We start from the raw sequence: 16,734 nt of genomic DNA on the forward strand, positions 1-16,734 counted from the left end.
AAGTAACTAAATAAACTGTGATTATTCAGTTTATTCCCCATCTCCTTCCCCCAAGCACATTTTCTCTGCCCTTCTTTCTCCTAAGCTCCAGGAGCCCTTCTTTTGAGAAGGTCCAACATCTGGTGCTGTTCGCCATTAACACAAGGAGAATGGATGAATAAATTGTGGTATGATCAAAGAATGGAATATTAGCTACTAATAAGGAACAAACTACTGAGACAGACAACAAGCATCTCAAAAACATTATGTTGACAAAAGAAGCCACTTCTGTTCTGTTGCATACTGTATTCCATTTATAAAAGCCTACTGTTTTGTATTATTATGTTGTATTCCATTTATAGGAAGTTAAGTACAGGCAAAGCTCACTTGTGCTAAAAATCAGAACAGCAATAGCCTCTGGGTAGGGAGATTGACTACAAAGGGGCACAGGAAAGCTTTCTGGAGCATGGCAATGTTCTGTATCTTGACAGGGATATTGTTTACATGGTGCATATATTTATCAAAATGAAACAATTAAGATCTGTGCATTTTACTATATGTAACTCAATAAATTTTTAAGTGATTAAAAATGCCCACCCAAAAGACTTACTACTAGACAAACTACAAATCAATCAATCATACTTATTTCCAGAAGGTATAGTTTGTGTGTGTATCTTTTGGAAATTATAACATGTCAAATTCTGATACATAAAAAGCCAGGGGCCGTCACAACCTAAACGATCGGATGGATGACCGAACAGCAGGCTAGGGTCCTGGCCGCCGTAGCGGGATTCAATCTGGGTTCTGGTCACCCGAGGCGTGGCAGCGGGAGGGAGCTGTGGGAACGGAGCCATGCTGCCATTGGACTGGCCTCTGGGTCCCTCCCCACACCCGCAGGCTCTGGGAACCAGAGCCATGCTGCGATCTGGGAATCTTGGTCCCTATACCCGGTCTGCAGGCTCCGGGGAACCGGGGCCATGCTGCGATTGGACAGGCCTCTTGGTCCCTCCTCCTTCCCCCGCAAGCTCCGGGGAACCAGAGCCATGCTGCCATCCGACTGGCCTTGGGTCCCTCCCCACCAGCCCACAGGCTCCGGGGAACCAGAGCCATGCTGCGATCTGGGAATCTTGATCCCTACCCCTGGCCCGCAGGCTCCGGGGAACCGAAGCCATGCTGTGATCAGACTGGCCTCTTGGTCCCTCCCCACCAGCCTGCAGGCCCGGTGAATGGAGCCATGCTGCGATAGGACTTGACCCTACTCAAGGGGTCCCAGATTGTGAGAGGGTGCAGGCTGGGCTGAGAGACACCGCCCCCCCCCCCCCCCAGTGCACAAATTTTTGTGCACCGGGCCTCTAGTAGTTAATAAAATACTCATTTTTACACTTTTAATTATATCATATGATACACACATTTAATATATGCATATTATTTTTTAAAAAACTCAAATTCATTTTTCTTTGTATATTAATTTACTCCAAAAATATTTATGGAAGCCATCCAAGTTTACACTGTGACTCAATCACAATATAATGCTGCATTTCACCTTTTCTCTAGGGCAGAATCTGAGTGCACCTTACAGAATAAAGTTTACCTAAAAGGAGTGTCCTGGTCTGTGCGTGGGAGGAAAGGTGTTGGATAACCAAACAGACCCAGACTTACGAAATAAAAACAAGTTTGGTGCCAATCGGGTCCAGCAGAGTCCTCCTTTCAGGCCTCCACTGACTAAATGCAGGCCCATCAGCTCCACTCCTGACCCTGCAGCCACTGGAGGGTGTGTGAACACACCGTCAAGGAAGCTGCAGCCTGGCCAGTGGCATCTATTACAGCTCAGTACCCAGGCCTGGAGGAAGGAAACACCTTGACCACAGGCAGCTACCCAACCTTCTGGTAACTTCCCTTCCCTGCCCCCAGTCTCCCTTAGGGTAGCACCTTAGAGTCTGCTCTAAGCCAGGTTTGGAGGTGTGATGACTAACAGATAAAACCACTGCTCCTCAGACACCGTCTCTACAGCCCACACTGCCCAGGGCCAGGGAAAGTACAGAGAGAGGGCACTTCCTGCACTCCTCCTGCATTTTAAAGACTGTTTAAAATGTTGATGCCTTTTGACTCCAGTAATTTGTCGTAAGGAAATAATCAAGGTTAAAGAAATTAATGACTGCATGAGCAGCTCACTTCAGCATACTTATAATAGCCTACAGAACATGCTCGCCCCAAAAGAATTAAGACAACTTAAATGCCTAATGATAGGGAAGTAGTCTAATGAATTCCGATAGTCATGAGATGGACTACTGGTCGGCAGCCACGAAAAACAAGCTTCTCAGAAAAATCGAAGAACTGGAAAATGCTGACATATAATGTTAACTGATACAAGCAAGACAAAAGCTGTATATATCAGGGCTTCGCAGGGAGATGTAATGGAAGTCCCGTCTCCTAGAGATGCTGCTGATCCCGGAATCAGTGATACTGAGGGGACGTGCTTGTCCTCGGACAGTCTGACCCAATGAGGCAGGGAGGTTGAACACCATGGTACAGAATGAGCTGCCCCCAAAGTACCACTCTGGACACAGATTATTTCAGTTGAAACAACAGAGGCCTAGAAGGCTTGGAAGAACTTTTGATCTTATCTCTTACTGCCTCAAAGAATTCAGACTAACGACCTGAAGCTACCATCATAAAATGACTGTATTTTCATATGAACTAGGTGTGGCTAACAGGGAGGAGCTGAGCATTTGATCCAAGTCCTCTCTGTGCCACTGTGTCAAGATGATCCAATCTACACTTGTTCACCAAACAATAACTCATCTCCCTGTGAATTTCCTTCCACCTCCCCCTTAGTTCCAAATGACACACATACCTCATTTTGCCTTAGTCTTTGTAATTTCCATGCCAAGTGAATTCCCTGAGCCAACGTATTAAAATTTGATTTTCTCCTGTTAATCTGCTGTATGTCATTTGAATTATTTGACCAGTCAGGGAAATAATTAAGGGAAAAGAGGGAGAATTCCCCTCCCCCCCCAGAGTATCATCCTAATATTAGGTAAAGAGGGAAAAAAAATGTATGTATATACACATATCAGAGGTAATTAATGCCAGGCCACCTGGTAGGTAAGGTGACTGGTAAGGTCATGGCCTTATAGACCAATAGTTCCCCAACTTGAATGCAGATCTTGTTAAAGGTGGATCCTGACTGACTATGTCTGGGATGAGCCTAAGATCCTGCATTTCTAACAAGCTCGCAGGTGACGCCCATGCTGCCGGTCCATGGGCCACAGGGAAAGGCAAGGCTGCAGGTGGCACACACCCTGGAGAGAGTCACGCTGTGTTCACAGCGACTGACTGACTGGTGAGAGTACGGGTGTGGCCTTTCTTTGCACACACACACCTATGTTTACCAGATTTTCCACAAGGAAAATGTACTGCTTATATAACCAGAAAGAAAACTCCACTCTTCCAAGTCCTTTGATTCAGTAATTATTTGTAGGAATCCGGCCCAAGTCATGTGAAATGGAATCAAAAGGTAAAACACTGTCTCTACTCAAATCACTTCTGACACCAAATGTGCTGGTTCTTCTACACCAAGCCATTCTAACACTATGCAGAGTCCGGGCAGATCCCATGGGGCTCAGTCTCACGAGAGACTGTATGTACATTCAATGAGAAGGTTTATGGACATTCCATCTAGAATGATTTACAATAGCAAATGAAGTGCTGCCCACTGCAGATGCCAGTCTCAAGTCCCAGGCGGTCAAGCAGCTGTAAGTCAGGGATTCCCATGACGCCCTCCCCAGGTTTGATAATCTGCTTTAATGGCTCACAGAACTCAGGGAAACACTTTACTTATGTGGACCCCGAGAAGGCTCATTGGATGTGAACCCAGAGAAGAAATGTGTCAACTCACATGGACTCCCCATGGTGGACTGAGGGTCCACATTTTATAAGTAATGAAAGTCCAGTGGCCATCAGCCGACAGGGGCTTCTCACGTACTCTGTAGACCAGGGAAAACCTCAGACTGAACTCTTGGCTTCCTGCACTGTGTGTGCCCTGCTCCTTTACGCGAAGTCAGCTATTACAAGGAGTTCCTGGTTTCATCTGAGACCCGACCCACCCAATCAGAACTGCACAATTATAGCCTCAGGTGCATTTAAACCAATCAATCAGAACTGCTCCATAACGACCAATCAGGACTGCACTCTCTCTCCTCTACACCAGATTCACAGCAGTCAGGACCTTATGAATTTGAACACCTCATTTACATCCAACAGACCTGCTTGGGGACCTGGGTGGCAGCTTCCTCCATGAAAGGTGGCCTTCCCTTTGCCTCCTCAGAGGACACTTTCAGTGTCTGCCTCAGGCTGGCGCCTCCCTGGTTTGCAATCTGTTCACATGAATCAAGTCTCTCCATTTCCTCATATTTTTGGGGGGAATTTTTGTTTGACACTATTACTGATTTATTATAAAGGATACAACTTGGGAAGAGCCAAATGGAAGAGATGTATAGGGCAAGGTATGGGGGAAGGTGCGGAGCTGCCACTCCCTCTGGGGCACACCGCCCTCCCAGCACCTTGGTGTGCTCACCAACTCCAGTGTTTGGGGTATTTGTAGAGGCTTCATTATGCAGGCATGAATGATTAAATCACTGGCTGCTGGTGACTAAATTCAATCTCCAGTTCCTCTCCTCTCCCTCCTTGGTGGTCAGGGTGTGAGACTGAAAGTTCCAACCCACTAATCACAGGGCTGGTTCCCCGGACAACCATGCCCCATCCACCAAGAAATACCTCATTAGCATAAACTCAGGTAAAGCTGGGACTTTCTGTACCAGGAACTAGAGATAAAGACCAAATATATCACAGAATCAAGGGTTTATGTACATTCAATTTAGAATGATTTACAATATCAAAAAAAGAGCAACCTCTTAGTTCCCTAATATTAAGAGAAGGGCTAGCTCTAGCTGGTTTGGCTCAGTGGATAGAGTGCAGACCAAAGGGCCCCGGGTTCAATTCCAGTCAAGGGCACGTACCTTGGTTGCAGGCTCCTCCCCGGCCCAGGGCCTGGTGGCTCATGCAGGAAGCAACCAATTAAAGTGTTTCTCTCACATAGATGTTTCTCTCTGTCTTTCCTGCTCTCTCCCACTCTCCCTAAATATCAATGGGAAAATATCCTTGGGTAAGGATTAACCAAGAGAGAGAGAGAGAGAGAGAAAGGGCTAAAAAAAGGCTGAAATAGCACACAATTACAAATGATTTTTGTAAAAGACTGGAAAAATACTATGATAAATTTTAATCACAATATGACAACTTTGTTAAAATGTGAACATACAATGAATTACATTTTTATGAAATGCTAAAATTTATTAAATTTATATAAAACGAAAGCAAATCAAAGCAAAAGTGAAAGGAAATATGCCAAAATGTTCATGTCTTTGGGTCTTTAGATGGTGGGGTCATAGTTCTTTTTTTCCCTTCAACTTCCCAGAACAAAATAAATGGAAGGAGGGAGGGAGGAACTGATGCAGTGGGAGGCGATGGAGGCCAGGACACCGGTGGAAAACGGCAGGGGCAGTGGAGAGAAATCTATTCAAGGGCTAGAAGGGAGCAGGCATGGGGGCCTATTAGCAGGGGGATGGGGTGGGGTGTGGGGCTGTTTGATATCTCACAGAATACTTACTTGGTTGCGAGTGGACGAGGAGAAAGGCAATGGGTTTAGTGAAGGTCTGGACCTGGGGCAGGAGGAGGAAGTCCAACAGCCCACGGCCTCTCCTCCTTCCTGCCCCCAGCTGGTACACCTGGCACATAAATGGGTCTGGGAAGAAGCTGTTCACAGGGTGACCTCCGCCTTGGCTGCTTGGAGGAGACTGGCTGCCCCTCCATTCTGCTTCCCTGGACACAACAGAGGCGTCCAGCTTCCTGGGAACACCTCAGCTATCAACATCTCCCTTTCCCTCCCCGGAGGTCACCGCTCCCTATGCCTCCTGAAGAGCCTCAGAAATACAAACTCATGTTGCCTTCTCTGATCAAGAGAAATGAATAACCCATTTCTATGTTCCTATCCCTGGGATCATGTCTGGCTTGAACATCAGTTCACTTTTGTACTTCCCCTTAGAAGCAGAAAAGGCAGGAGAAACAAATATAAACAAATAAAGCTGCACCCTGGTTAAAGGTCAAATTATATAGCTCTTTTCAAACTATAAAAAAATGCTATGTAAATAGCGGTTATCAGCATCTTTAAACCTGCCAGTGTACCTGTTGTATGATTTCACCACTACAGGGCAAGTCGAACACACTACTTCCCTGTGCCTGTGTCAGGATTTCGTAAAATGTTTAGCCCTTCACAACGGTTCCATGGGGTGTGCTATCCACAGCTGTCAGAGGAGACCGAGGGCGCGTGGTGGACTCAGTCGGCGGAGCCCTCACCAAGGGGTGGCAGCCCTGGGGCTAGGGCTCCTGTGTCTGCCCCAATTTCACGCTGTCACCAGCCTGCTCTTCCACAGCAGGGTGGAGTCTGCACCCACACAGAATGCCAGGGGTTTCCATCTCTTTTCCAGAGTCAGTGGGAATTTTAATCCCCAAACAACAGAGCCAAAGCCCTGGGTTCAAAGCCAGGGCTCCAGCCCAGTTCTCTCATCAACCAAAGTGGCTGAGGCTCCCAACTCCCTGTGAGCATTTGTCATGGAGAACAGTTCCCTAAGGCCAGGAGGCAGGGCAGCCCAAGGTTCACCCTCAGAGCCAGGAAGCATTTGCACCCTGTAGCTTTCCTCCTAAAATTATGGGGGGTGGGGGGGGGGGCGGGGGTGGAGAGGGAAGAATCCCTCTGAGCAAACATGAAGGAGGCAGGGCTCTAACAACGGCAATAGCTAGACCAGGTGCTGATGTGCCATTTAATCCTCCCAGCCCTGTGAGGTATTATTTACTAGTACTTCCATTTCATACAAGAGGAACTCAGGCGCAGAGAGGTTATAAAAAGAGTCAAGGTCACACAGATAGGTGGTGAGAGAACCAGGGAGCTGGCTGGAGTCCACACTCAGGACTGCTCCCTCACCTCTGTTTGCTCTGGCAGGTAATCAATTGGCCCACTTTTCCTCACCACCTGCCTATGTGACCAGGGAGTTAGCAGAGGGAACACGCATCCACACATCTGAATCTGAGAGTTCTCCCTGAAAAGATCCAATCAACCAATAATCAGGCATTTACAAAACACCCTGTCTCTAAACGTCCTTCTTTCAACCAAACAAGGCATTGCACTTGTATCCCTCCTTTGTTCTAGTTTTCTTATCACCCTGGGGTACAGGAAAGGGGTTCGGAATCAGTCGCCTCACGGTGTGCCACTTTAGCACGGTAATTATTTTGAGCTGAAGGTAACAGACCTTTTTACCTCTCCCTTCAAGATTTTAAATTGGGGACCTTGCCCATATAATAAGAATTATTATCAGAAACTAGAGGCCCGGTGCATGAATTCTTGCACCAGTGGGGGTCCCCCCGGCCTGGTCTGCGGGATTGGGGCAAAACCAGCTCTCTGACATACCCCGAGGGGTCCCGGATTGTGAGAGGGCACAGGCCAGGCCTGGGGACCCCACCGGTGCATGATTGATTGAGGCAGGGAGAGATTGAGGCAGGGAGAGACAAGGAAGGTTGGCTAGCTGAGGAGGGACTGCGGGAGGGCTCCAGGGCATGTCTGGCCCGTTTTTGCTCAGTCCCAATTGGCTGGACCCCAGCAGCAAGCTAACCTACCAGTCGGAGCGTCTGCCTCTGGTGGTCAGTGTACTTCATAGCGACTGGTCAGCTGGTTGACTGTCTGGCCCCTGGTGGTCAGTGCACATCATAGTGAGCGGTTGAGCAACCTTAGCATATCATTAGCATATTACGCTTTGATTGGTTGAATGGCTGATCAGTCGACCAAACACTTAGCATATTAGGCTTTTATTATATAGAATAACATTTTATTAGCTCGCAATAGGGCAGGAAGAACTTCTAATTACTGAACATCAGTTCTTATCATCTTGTGAATGGCCTTTCTCCCCCTCTGAAGCCCCAAGGCCTTACCTTATTCTTCACTAAAGATTCCATTTATACCTCATTTTCCCTTCCTGTCTGATCCCGTATTTATGTATGTAATTAAATTTGGTTCTTTTTCTCTTGATAATCTGACTCATATAGAGTTAATTATTAGACCAGCTGAAAGAACCCTGAAGGGTAGAGGAAAGTTTCTTTCTCTACCACAAGGTACATACCTAGACTGATAGTTCCAGTGACTAATTCCCCAAAACAGCCTGTGACATTTCCTCAAAACCACTCCACAAGGTTCCATTTGTGGCGTTTCCTCTTCCCTTTCTCTGAGGGAAGACCATATTCCTTTGAGGAATATGGGCAAGATATTCCCAGCTGTGAGAACATCCCCAGCTGTGAGCACTCGGATTCAGGGGAAGGAAACAAAGATATAAACAGAAGCTTCAATGGTAATGAAATTCCAGATACACACAGATGTGAGAACATCTGTCCCATGACTCTCAACCAAAAGTTTCAAAATGAGGAAATTAGGCCACCCTTGCACTTGCATCACAGAAAGCTCTCAAAGGCCAGACTATGAGCACCTCTGTTCCTCATCCCTGAAGAGCGTTCAGACAGGGCAGAGCTGTCATTAGCTGGAGAGGGGTGGGCAGAGAAGGGAGAGAGAGGAGGACCTTCCCAAGTCCTGGGAACCCTCAAAGCAGTTACGGAGGGAGAGCCACGGTACAAGCGCAGGATCCATTTGGATCCAGTATCAGGCTGCATAAAGAAAGAGGGCTTCTTGTCCCCGCTCCCCCCCCCCCACACCTCAAGACACCCTGGGGAAGCCCGTATGTGCACAAGGGCCCTCTGCCCACTCACAAAGTCAGTCCGGGATTTTGGAGGCATTCCTTTCCTCTACTGCAGCTGGCCCACACATGCCCTCCATGTTGGTTGTGTTGCAGGGTTAGTAACTCTAAAGTCTAGAGTAAATGAAGTCATGAGTAAAGCTAATGGGGTGTGAGGAAAATGATGACATACCTTGTATTTTTCTGACATGGAAGCTATGCAGAGTAAACACAGGACTCCTCATTCCCTCAAAGGAATATGGTCTTTCCCATGTTTCTTGGGACAAGAGCCTCTCATTCTCTTTTGTAATTCCATTTTGGATAGACACACATGTAGAAAGCTCTCTTACTGTAAGAGAAACAACAGTTTCTGTGCCATTGTCCTCCGCCTCGAGGATGGGTGACACTTTAGGGAGTGGTGGAGACCAGGGGACCTGCGTGCAATGCCCTTCTCTGGAGAGAAGGCTGCTCAGTACTGCCTTCAGTTCTTGAGGGCAGATTGTTTGAAACTTCCCAGTTTTCAATGTTGGTTCAGTTTCCGTTTGAACTCTGTGCTGGCCTGATAAGACACCTCTGTGGATGGATGTGGCCCATGTCTCCACTTTGTAACCAGGGCAGGCGAATGTGGTAAAAAGATAGCTTGCCTCGACTAACCAGCTCTTGGCTGTGTAGCTTCCCTGTCTGTTGAAGGTAGTGTGGCGATAAATTCTAAGATCCCACAGGTTTGAATTTAAGCCCTGGCTCTACTTTCACTAGCTGCAAGACTTCAAGTGAATTATTAGCCTCTCGTAGCTACAATTCCTTCTGCAAAATGAGCTGATAATACCCAACTTTGAGATATTTGTGAGAATTAAAAACATGTGTTTTAAGACGACTATGATAAGTTTCCTTCCCCCATATCTCTAAAGAAGCGACTTGGCAAGTCTTAGTGTCTGTAGATTTTAATGTTCTCATCTGTTCAAAACTAAAATAATCCTCCCGGGATGGGATGAAATGACGTAGATGACAGTAGAGTGTTTATCTATTAGAAGAGGTATTGACTTGACTGCTAACACCCCTTCCTCTCATTTCTAACCCAACAAAGCAGCAATCTGCTCTTTGAATGTTTATAGGATACCCTTAAACAACTCGATGGAGAAGATGGTGTCACATGTGTGGTAATTCCTTAAAAGGGTAACCAGCAATCTACTCTCCCTGCCCAATTCCACCACTTCACACAGAGGATGGTAAACATTGTTAGGACACCACCTGGTCCCTTAAGGGCCACGACAGTTTCTTCTCTCTCCATGCTCTTGTTTTGGAGAACCCACGCAGAAAATAAAGTCCCTCACAGCTTCATCTTCCTTTTTAGTCACACAAAGAAAACTAAACCACAAGCCAATTTCACTAACGTACTACCATGAATTCACTGTAACATTTTCCAACTGTAAGGGGACTATTGTTGACTCTCTCATTTCCCCATACATTGCAAGGAAGCTGGGACGCACTTTGGCATTTCCTCTACTGAATTCTTAAAGCATCTTTACCATTTCTTTCACCCGAGCGAAGCTGCACTAGGCAAGGTGTAGGCTGAGGGGATTCATCTAACTTCAACCTTCAACTGTCACAGATGACATTTACTTGGCTTGTTTCCTCTTAAAAACAGAGGCATTAAACTCAGTTCCACTGAAACTGCTAAGAAATGTGGGTTTATCTTTGAGGAGAAAGTCGCCCCTCCCTCCACTGAACTTTACTATCTCCCCCGAACAGAACAATCACCACTTTGCCAAATTACTAATGAAGCATGACAGAATGAGGAGAAATTACATGATAAATCCAGAGGGAGGGGAAACAAGCAAGGTGGATGGATATAATACAGACATTCCTCCTCACACCCCTCTTCTTCAAAGCAGGGTTCCTGGAAAGGAAGAGAATCTCACAGGATATTTTAGGAGTCAGTTCTTTCCTAATAGTTACACATCACAATGCCCGAAGCAAACAAGATCAGGGCATTCAAAAAGACAACATACACAGATAAGATCTCTTTCAGGTCATAAGATCCACTTACCTTGTCATTTGTTTTATAAGGCACACTTCTAACTGAGGCATACCATGCTTCCAGAAGTGTGCACAGATACCAAGTGTATCTGGGTGTGTTGACTACTCTGAGCTGTTCTGGAAGGACTTGGGCAGTTCGGAAAAATGGCTCACACATTTCATACAACCTGTCCCTTTGCAGACAACAAGCCCCAGGCTTGCTAATACCCTTTGTATAAAAATTGCTGACCCAGCATCCACCTGCATCAACTTGATCCGCTCAGCTCCCTCACACGCAGCAAACACCCTATGCCTTCCGACCAAGGTAGAGCAGCACCCAGGTGAGAGAAAAGGAAGACTTTCTATGCGTCTAGAGAGGCAGCCTCTACACCCAGTTTACAAAAAGTGAGGGTCTGTGGAAGGCCTGGCATCTGGCATCACTAGCGGTTACCTTCCAAACCTCGTTTCTGCACAAGAAGCTTCACCGGTGGTGGAGACGGGGGAGGCGATGGCGGCGGCGGTGGTGATGGTGGTGGTGATGGTGATGGTGGTGGTGACGGTAGTGGCCGTACTTACTTCAAAGGAAAATGCCAAACATGCAGAAGTAGAGACACCAATGTGAAGAGCCCCACGCCCCGTACCCCTCATCCAGCCTTTCATCGCCTTCCCCCTCACTTCTCCACCAGCAGTGCTCCTCAAAACTGGGTTATTGTGAAGCCAATAAGTATTTCAATGTCAATATTTATTTCTAAAAAACAAGGATATTTTTTAAAAAACATCATTATGACATAATTACCTAAAGTAACTAAACAAAACTAAAATCGTTTGTACTAAAATAACCAGTACAAATGTCCTCTGTTGGCTCAATGTTTAAAAACGTTCTTTTAAAAAAAAAAGAGAAATCACACCAGGACCCAAGTCTCACACCTTGCATTGCCGCGCCAGGTCCCTGAGTTTTTACCAACAGGTTCCCCACCCCTGTGATTTCCGGGGCAGCCAGGCTCATCCCCGCGGGCGGTATATTAGCTGTTTTCCTAAGTAGAGAAGTTTCCAAAGAAAACCAACTAAAAGCCACAACCGGAGCAGTTTGACCTGCAGCACCTCGCAGTTCTGGGAGCCAGACCCCACTCACCCGCCGCTGGCGATCGGGGTCTGCGTGGCTTTACCTCGGGGGCGTCGGCAACAGCCCCGCGGCGGCCCGGTCACCGCACAGGCGGGCGCGGCGAGCGCGGGTCCCCCGGTTCCTCCCGACCGCACCCCGCTCCGAAGGCCGGGTGCCCGCGGGCGCCTCGGGGTGCGGGGCGGGCCCGGCCGCCCCCTCCCGACGCCGCCGGCCCAGGTGAGCGAGGGAGCCTCGGCCAACGACTTCCGGAGGGAGGTCCCAGGTTCCCGACCAGCCCCGGCCGGTCACAGAGGAGGCCACCCGGGCGCCCCTCGCTCCGAACACGGGCAGCCCCGCAACCCCGGGGGCTGCGGTCCGTGCAGCGATCCCCTCTCCCCGAGGCCGGGAGGAGGCGCCGCGGCCGCCCCAGCGCATCCACGTGCGGGGGTGCACGTAACGGTCCCGACCCTCCGCTGCCGGGACGGATGACGGCGACCCTCACCCGCTCCTCCAGCCTCGCCCGCGGGCGCACGGTTTACGCACCGGCTCCTTCGGAAACGGGGTGCGACCAGGCTCCGCCGCGGCCGCCCGGGCCCCCAGCCTCTGACAGCGCCCGGCGCCGGGGCTCCGCGAACCCCCGCCGAGGCGAGGAGAGGCGGCCCGGCCCGGCCCGTGGCTCTCAGCCCAGGGGGGACCCTACGTGCGAGCGAACCCCAGCTCTGCGCCCCGGAGAGGACCTTGCCCGTCCGGGAAGCCGCGAGCGGCGCGGGGGCCGCAGACCCCCCGGACCCGGCGGGGGAAGCCGGGGGCGCCGGCCCCGCACTCACCGGAGCGTCCCGCTCCGCGTCCCGGCGCCGGCACCTGCCGCGCTCCGCCTCCGGGGACCCCGCCGGGGAGGCTGCAGCAGGCGGGCCCCTCCCGCGCGCTCCCGACAGGAGGGGTGACCGTGGCGAGCCCGGCGCCCGGACCCCGCAGCGACCCCTGCAGCTGAGCGGCCGCTCCGACCAGGAAGTCGGGCTGGGCGCCGGCGCCGGGGACCTGCGGGCGCGCACGCCCCGTCGCGACCCCGGCGGGAGGTCGGCCGGAGGGCGCCGCCTGCCGGCGGGGCGGCGAGAACCCACGAGAGCCGCCGGTGCGGCCCGCGGGAGAGGAGCTGGGGTCCGGGCTGCAGAAGGAGCGCCCCGCGGGATGCCCGGGCGCTCAGTGAGACCCGCCCTGGAGCGGCCCTGAGGCCCCAGGAGCCCCGTCGCCCAGCCCCAGCCCCAGCCCCAGGAGCCCCGTCTGTAGTGCTCTATGAATTCCGATTTTTAAATAAAAATCTGCAAATAGTACAAATAGCACACTTACACTGCCTTGTCTTTTGGCGCCCACAGTGCTAACTGGATATTTAACAAATGTTTGTTGAGCACCTAGACCAGTGATGGCGAACCTATGACACGGGTGTCAGAGGTGACACGGGAACTCATTTTTTTGGTTGATTTTTCTTTGTTAAATGGCATTTAAATATATAAAATAAATATCAAAAATATAAGTCTTTGTTTTACTATGATTGCAAATATCAAAAAATTTCTATATGTGACACGGCACCAGAGTTAAGTTAGGGTTTTTCAAAATGCTGACACGCTGAGCTCAAAAGATTCGCCATCACTGACTTAGGACTTGCCATGTAAACGTTTAAAATAGCCCTAGCCCGTTTGGCTCAGTGGTTAAAGCGTCGGGCTCTCCGACTGAAGGGTTGGTGGTTTCATTCTGGTCAAGGGCTGGGTCTATCCCGCCCCCTTCCCTGTCTGGGCACGTGTGGCAGGCAACCAACTGATATGTCTCTCACATGGATGTATCTCTCCCCCTCCCTGCCACTCTCTCTAAAAATCAATGGGGCCTGGCTGGTGTGGCTCAATGGTTGAGCATCCACCTATGATCCAGGAGACCATGGTTTGATTCCGGTCAAGGGCACATGCCCAGGTTGTGGGCTCGATCCCCAGTGTGGGGTGTGCAGGAGGCAGCCGATCAATGATGCTCTCTCATCATTGATGTTTTTATCTCCCTCTCCCTTCCTCTCTAAAATCAATAAAAATATATATTTTTAAAAAATAATAAAAATCAATGGGAAAAAATCCTCAGGTGAGGATTAACAAACAAAAGTAGTAAACATTTAAAACAGGGCAATTTCCTCCTCCTCTTTTATTTATAGAGCTGTGAACAAGGAGCGTAGCCTGGGCCTTAACCACCCAGAGAGCCAGGACTGACTGGCTTACAAGGAACTTGGCCAAGGCCTGAGGAGGAGTGAGAATAGACAGAAGTGTGGGCTGCTAGGCCCGGGAACTGAGATAGGGCTTGACCCGACCTGGAGAGGTCAGAGAGGAATTCTAGGAGAAGGGGAGGTGAGAGGGGGAGGACTTGCAGGATTCACCAGGATGTGAGGTGTTTCCGCCAAGAGGCCACCGTGGGCAAAGCGGAAGCAGAAAGCTGAGCAGAGAATGCAGGTCCTGACCGCAAAAGGGCCCGTCAGTGAGTCTAGCTGAAGAGGGGATGTGAGCTGGGTGGGAGCAGGGGCCATCGGGCCAGATCTCGCTCCTGTCAAAAATAACAGCTGCCACCTGTGGAATGTCTAGTGTAAGGCAGGAGCTGGACGTGCCTCACTGCAGCCTAGGCTCATACCAACCCTACACGGTAGGGTTATTACTCCCCTACAGAAAAGGAAAACAAGGACTAGGAAGCTGGGGTGCCTTGCTAGTGACAGCACTGGGAGGAGATGTCTCTGAAGAGCCAGCCTGCACTCTTAAGGCCTCTTTCCAGGCCAATCCAGGAGGCTGAATTGGTCTTCAGATGTTCCCAGCATCCCCAAGTGTCTCCAAATGCCTCCCCCTCCCTCCCCCATTCCCGAAGCCCGTGTCACCAACTGTCCTCACCCCCTTCCTATCTAGAAAAGTATATGGCTGTGCACACCACACTCCTTCCCAAGGGGAACCCTGTCTCAGGGGCTGGTGGAGGAACTGTGGCCGAACCCCCGGTGGTTCCTCAGTATCCATTCTCTCCTTCCATAAGAATAGAATTGAAGCTGAGCCCAGGGCTGCTTAGAACAAAGGCTACATTTCCCTGACTGTCTTGCAGCAAAATTCATCAACAGTGGTGCCCACAGTCCCTCGACACCACTTACTTCAGAAGCACTTTTGAGGCAGCTGCTCCTTCCCCACATCCTCCATCTGTCAGATATTTCTGGTAGGACAGACATCGCTTACCACAGCCTCAGTAGCCATTCCCCCTTCTTTCCTAAGAGACTTTGTTCAGGAAGGCAATGTGCAGCACTAAAATGCTCACCGTCTCAAAGGTCCTTGCGGGAAGTCACATGACTCAATTCTGGCCAATGAGATTTAGTGGGGAGTGGCTAGAGCAGGGGTCCTCAAACTTTTTAAACAGGGGGCCAGTTCACTGTTCCTCAGACCTTTGGAGGGTCGGACTATAGTTTAAAAGAAAAAAACTATGGCCAAAACCGGTTTGGCTCAGTGGATAGAGCGTCGGCCCGCGTACTGAAAGGTCCCAGGTTCGATTCCGGTCAAGGGCATATACCTGGGTTGCGGGCACATCCCCAGTAGGGGGTGTGCAGGAGGCAGCTGTTCGATGTTTCTCTCTCATCAATGTTTCTAACTCTCTACCTCTCTCCCTTCCTCTCTGTAAAAAAATCAATAAAATATATTTTTAAAAAAACAAAAAAAAACTATGAACAAATTTCTATGCACACTGCACATATCTTATTTTGAAGTAAAAAAACAAAACAGGAACAAATACAATATTTATATTTGCATGTGGCCCGCGGGCCATAGTTTGAGGACCCCTGGGCTAGAGGGTCCTGAGAAGGTTTTTGCAGAGGCCACCACTTTTTTTTTCTTTTCTTTTCTTTTTTTTTTTTTTTTTTATGCCTTCTGACAGTGCGGTTGCTGTGAGGTTGGAGGGGAAGCTGCCGTTTTGTGACCACAGTACAACCCTAAAGAGATAAGGAGGAACAATGCCTACTGCAAACTTCCTAGCTCTAGACTTACTACCAGAGAAAAACAACCCCTTACTTGTTTAAAGCCCACTTGGTTAGGGTGTGTTATAAGCAATTGAATGCAATCATAAAGGATATACTATTCTTTCCAAAGAAAGGCTCAAAAATCAATCTAGCCAACCTTACCTAATACAGAGTGTTATAGCAGAAAGAGGGTGGGTTTGGGCGAGAGACAATCCAAGAAAGAGTTTCAGCTCTTCCTTTTTTTTTTTTTAACTAATGACCTTGGGCAAATTTGCAAAATTAGATTATGTATTGTAAAATTTAAAAGTTGTCATAAAAACACAGGGCACAGTGCCTGGTATGTTCTGAGTAATTAAGAAATGATCATTGAGATAATTCTCATCTAACAGTTTGGCCTCTGCCAAAAGGATACCTGGCCAATATGTAGATTCAGAATCACATATCACTTCCCAGTTTCACCCCTTAGACCAGCGGTTCTCAATCTGTGGGTCGAGACCTCTTTGGGGGTCAAATGACCCTTTCACAGGGGTTGCCTAAATACATCCTGCATATCAGATATTTACATAACAGTAGCAAAATTACAGTTATGAAGTAGCAACGAAAATAATTTTATGGTTGGGGGTCACCACAACATGAGGAACTGTATTAAAGGGTCGCAGCATTAGGAAGGTTGAGAACCACTGCCTTAGACAAACCTTTCTGCCTATTCAGATCTTAGATGCTTTGTAACAGCAAAGTCAATTTTAAAGTTTCACTAAAAATCACCACTCACCTAGGGTGATGTTGACACGGAGACAGCG

The 16,734-nt window shown here is 49.0% G+C and overlaps 2 protein-coding genes across 6 annotated transcripts in view; one reads left to right on the plus strand and one right to left on the minus strand.

Moving 5' to 3' along the window:
• PHC3 (polyhomeotic homolog 3) overlaps positions 1-2,916 on the plus strand; it is an 85,327-nt gene extending 82,411 nt beyond the window's left edge. The window contains exon 17 of the transcript XR_011470332.1: positions 1,534-2,916. The gene's annotated coding sequence lies outside the window, so the exon portion shown is untranslated. The remainder of the gene's footprint in view (positions 1-1,533) is intronic.
• The window catches only part of GPR160 (G protein-coupled receptor 160), a 26,620-nt gene extending 11,418 nt beyond the window's left edge, over positions 1-15,202 (minus strand). For 2 of the 5 annotated variants that reach the window (XM_070406828.1, XM_070406822.1), the window contains exon 1: positions 12,753-12,872. The gene's annotated coding sequence lies outside the window, so the exon portion shown is untranslated. Of the gene's footprint in view, positions 1-9,000; positions 9,080-11,955; positions 12,127-12,752; positions 12,873-15,082 lie in introns of those variants that run through there. The other 3 variants (XM_070406826.1, XM_070406824.1, XM_070406827.1) reach the window with 3 other exon arrangements.
• Between the last annotated feature and the right edge of the window lie 1,532 nt (positions 15,203-16,734).

Source organism: Myotis yumanensis, unplaced genomic scaffold, assembly GCF_028538775.1.
Source record: "Myotis yumanensis isolate MYYU_CA2020_CCGP unplaced genomic scaffold, mMyoYum1.0.hap1 SCAF_2, whole genome shotgun sequence".
In the NCBI taxonomy this organism is placed as follows: Eukaryota; Metazoa; Chordata; class Mammalia; order Chiroptera; family Vespertilionidae; genus Myotis; species Myotis yumanensis.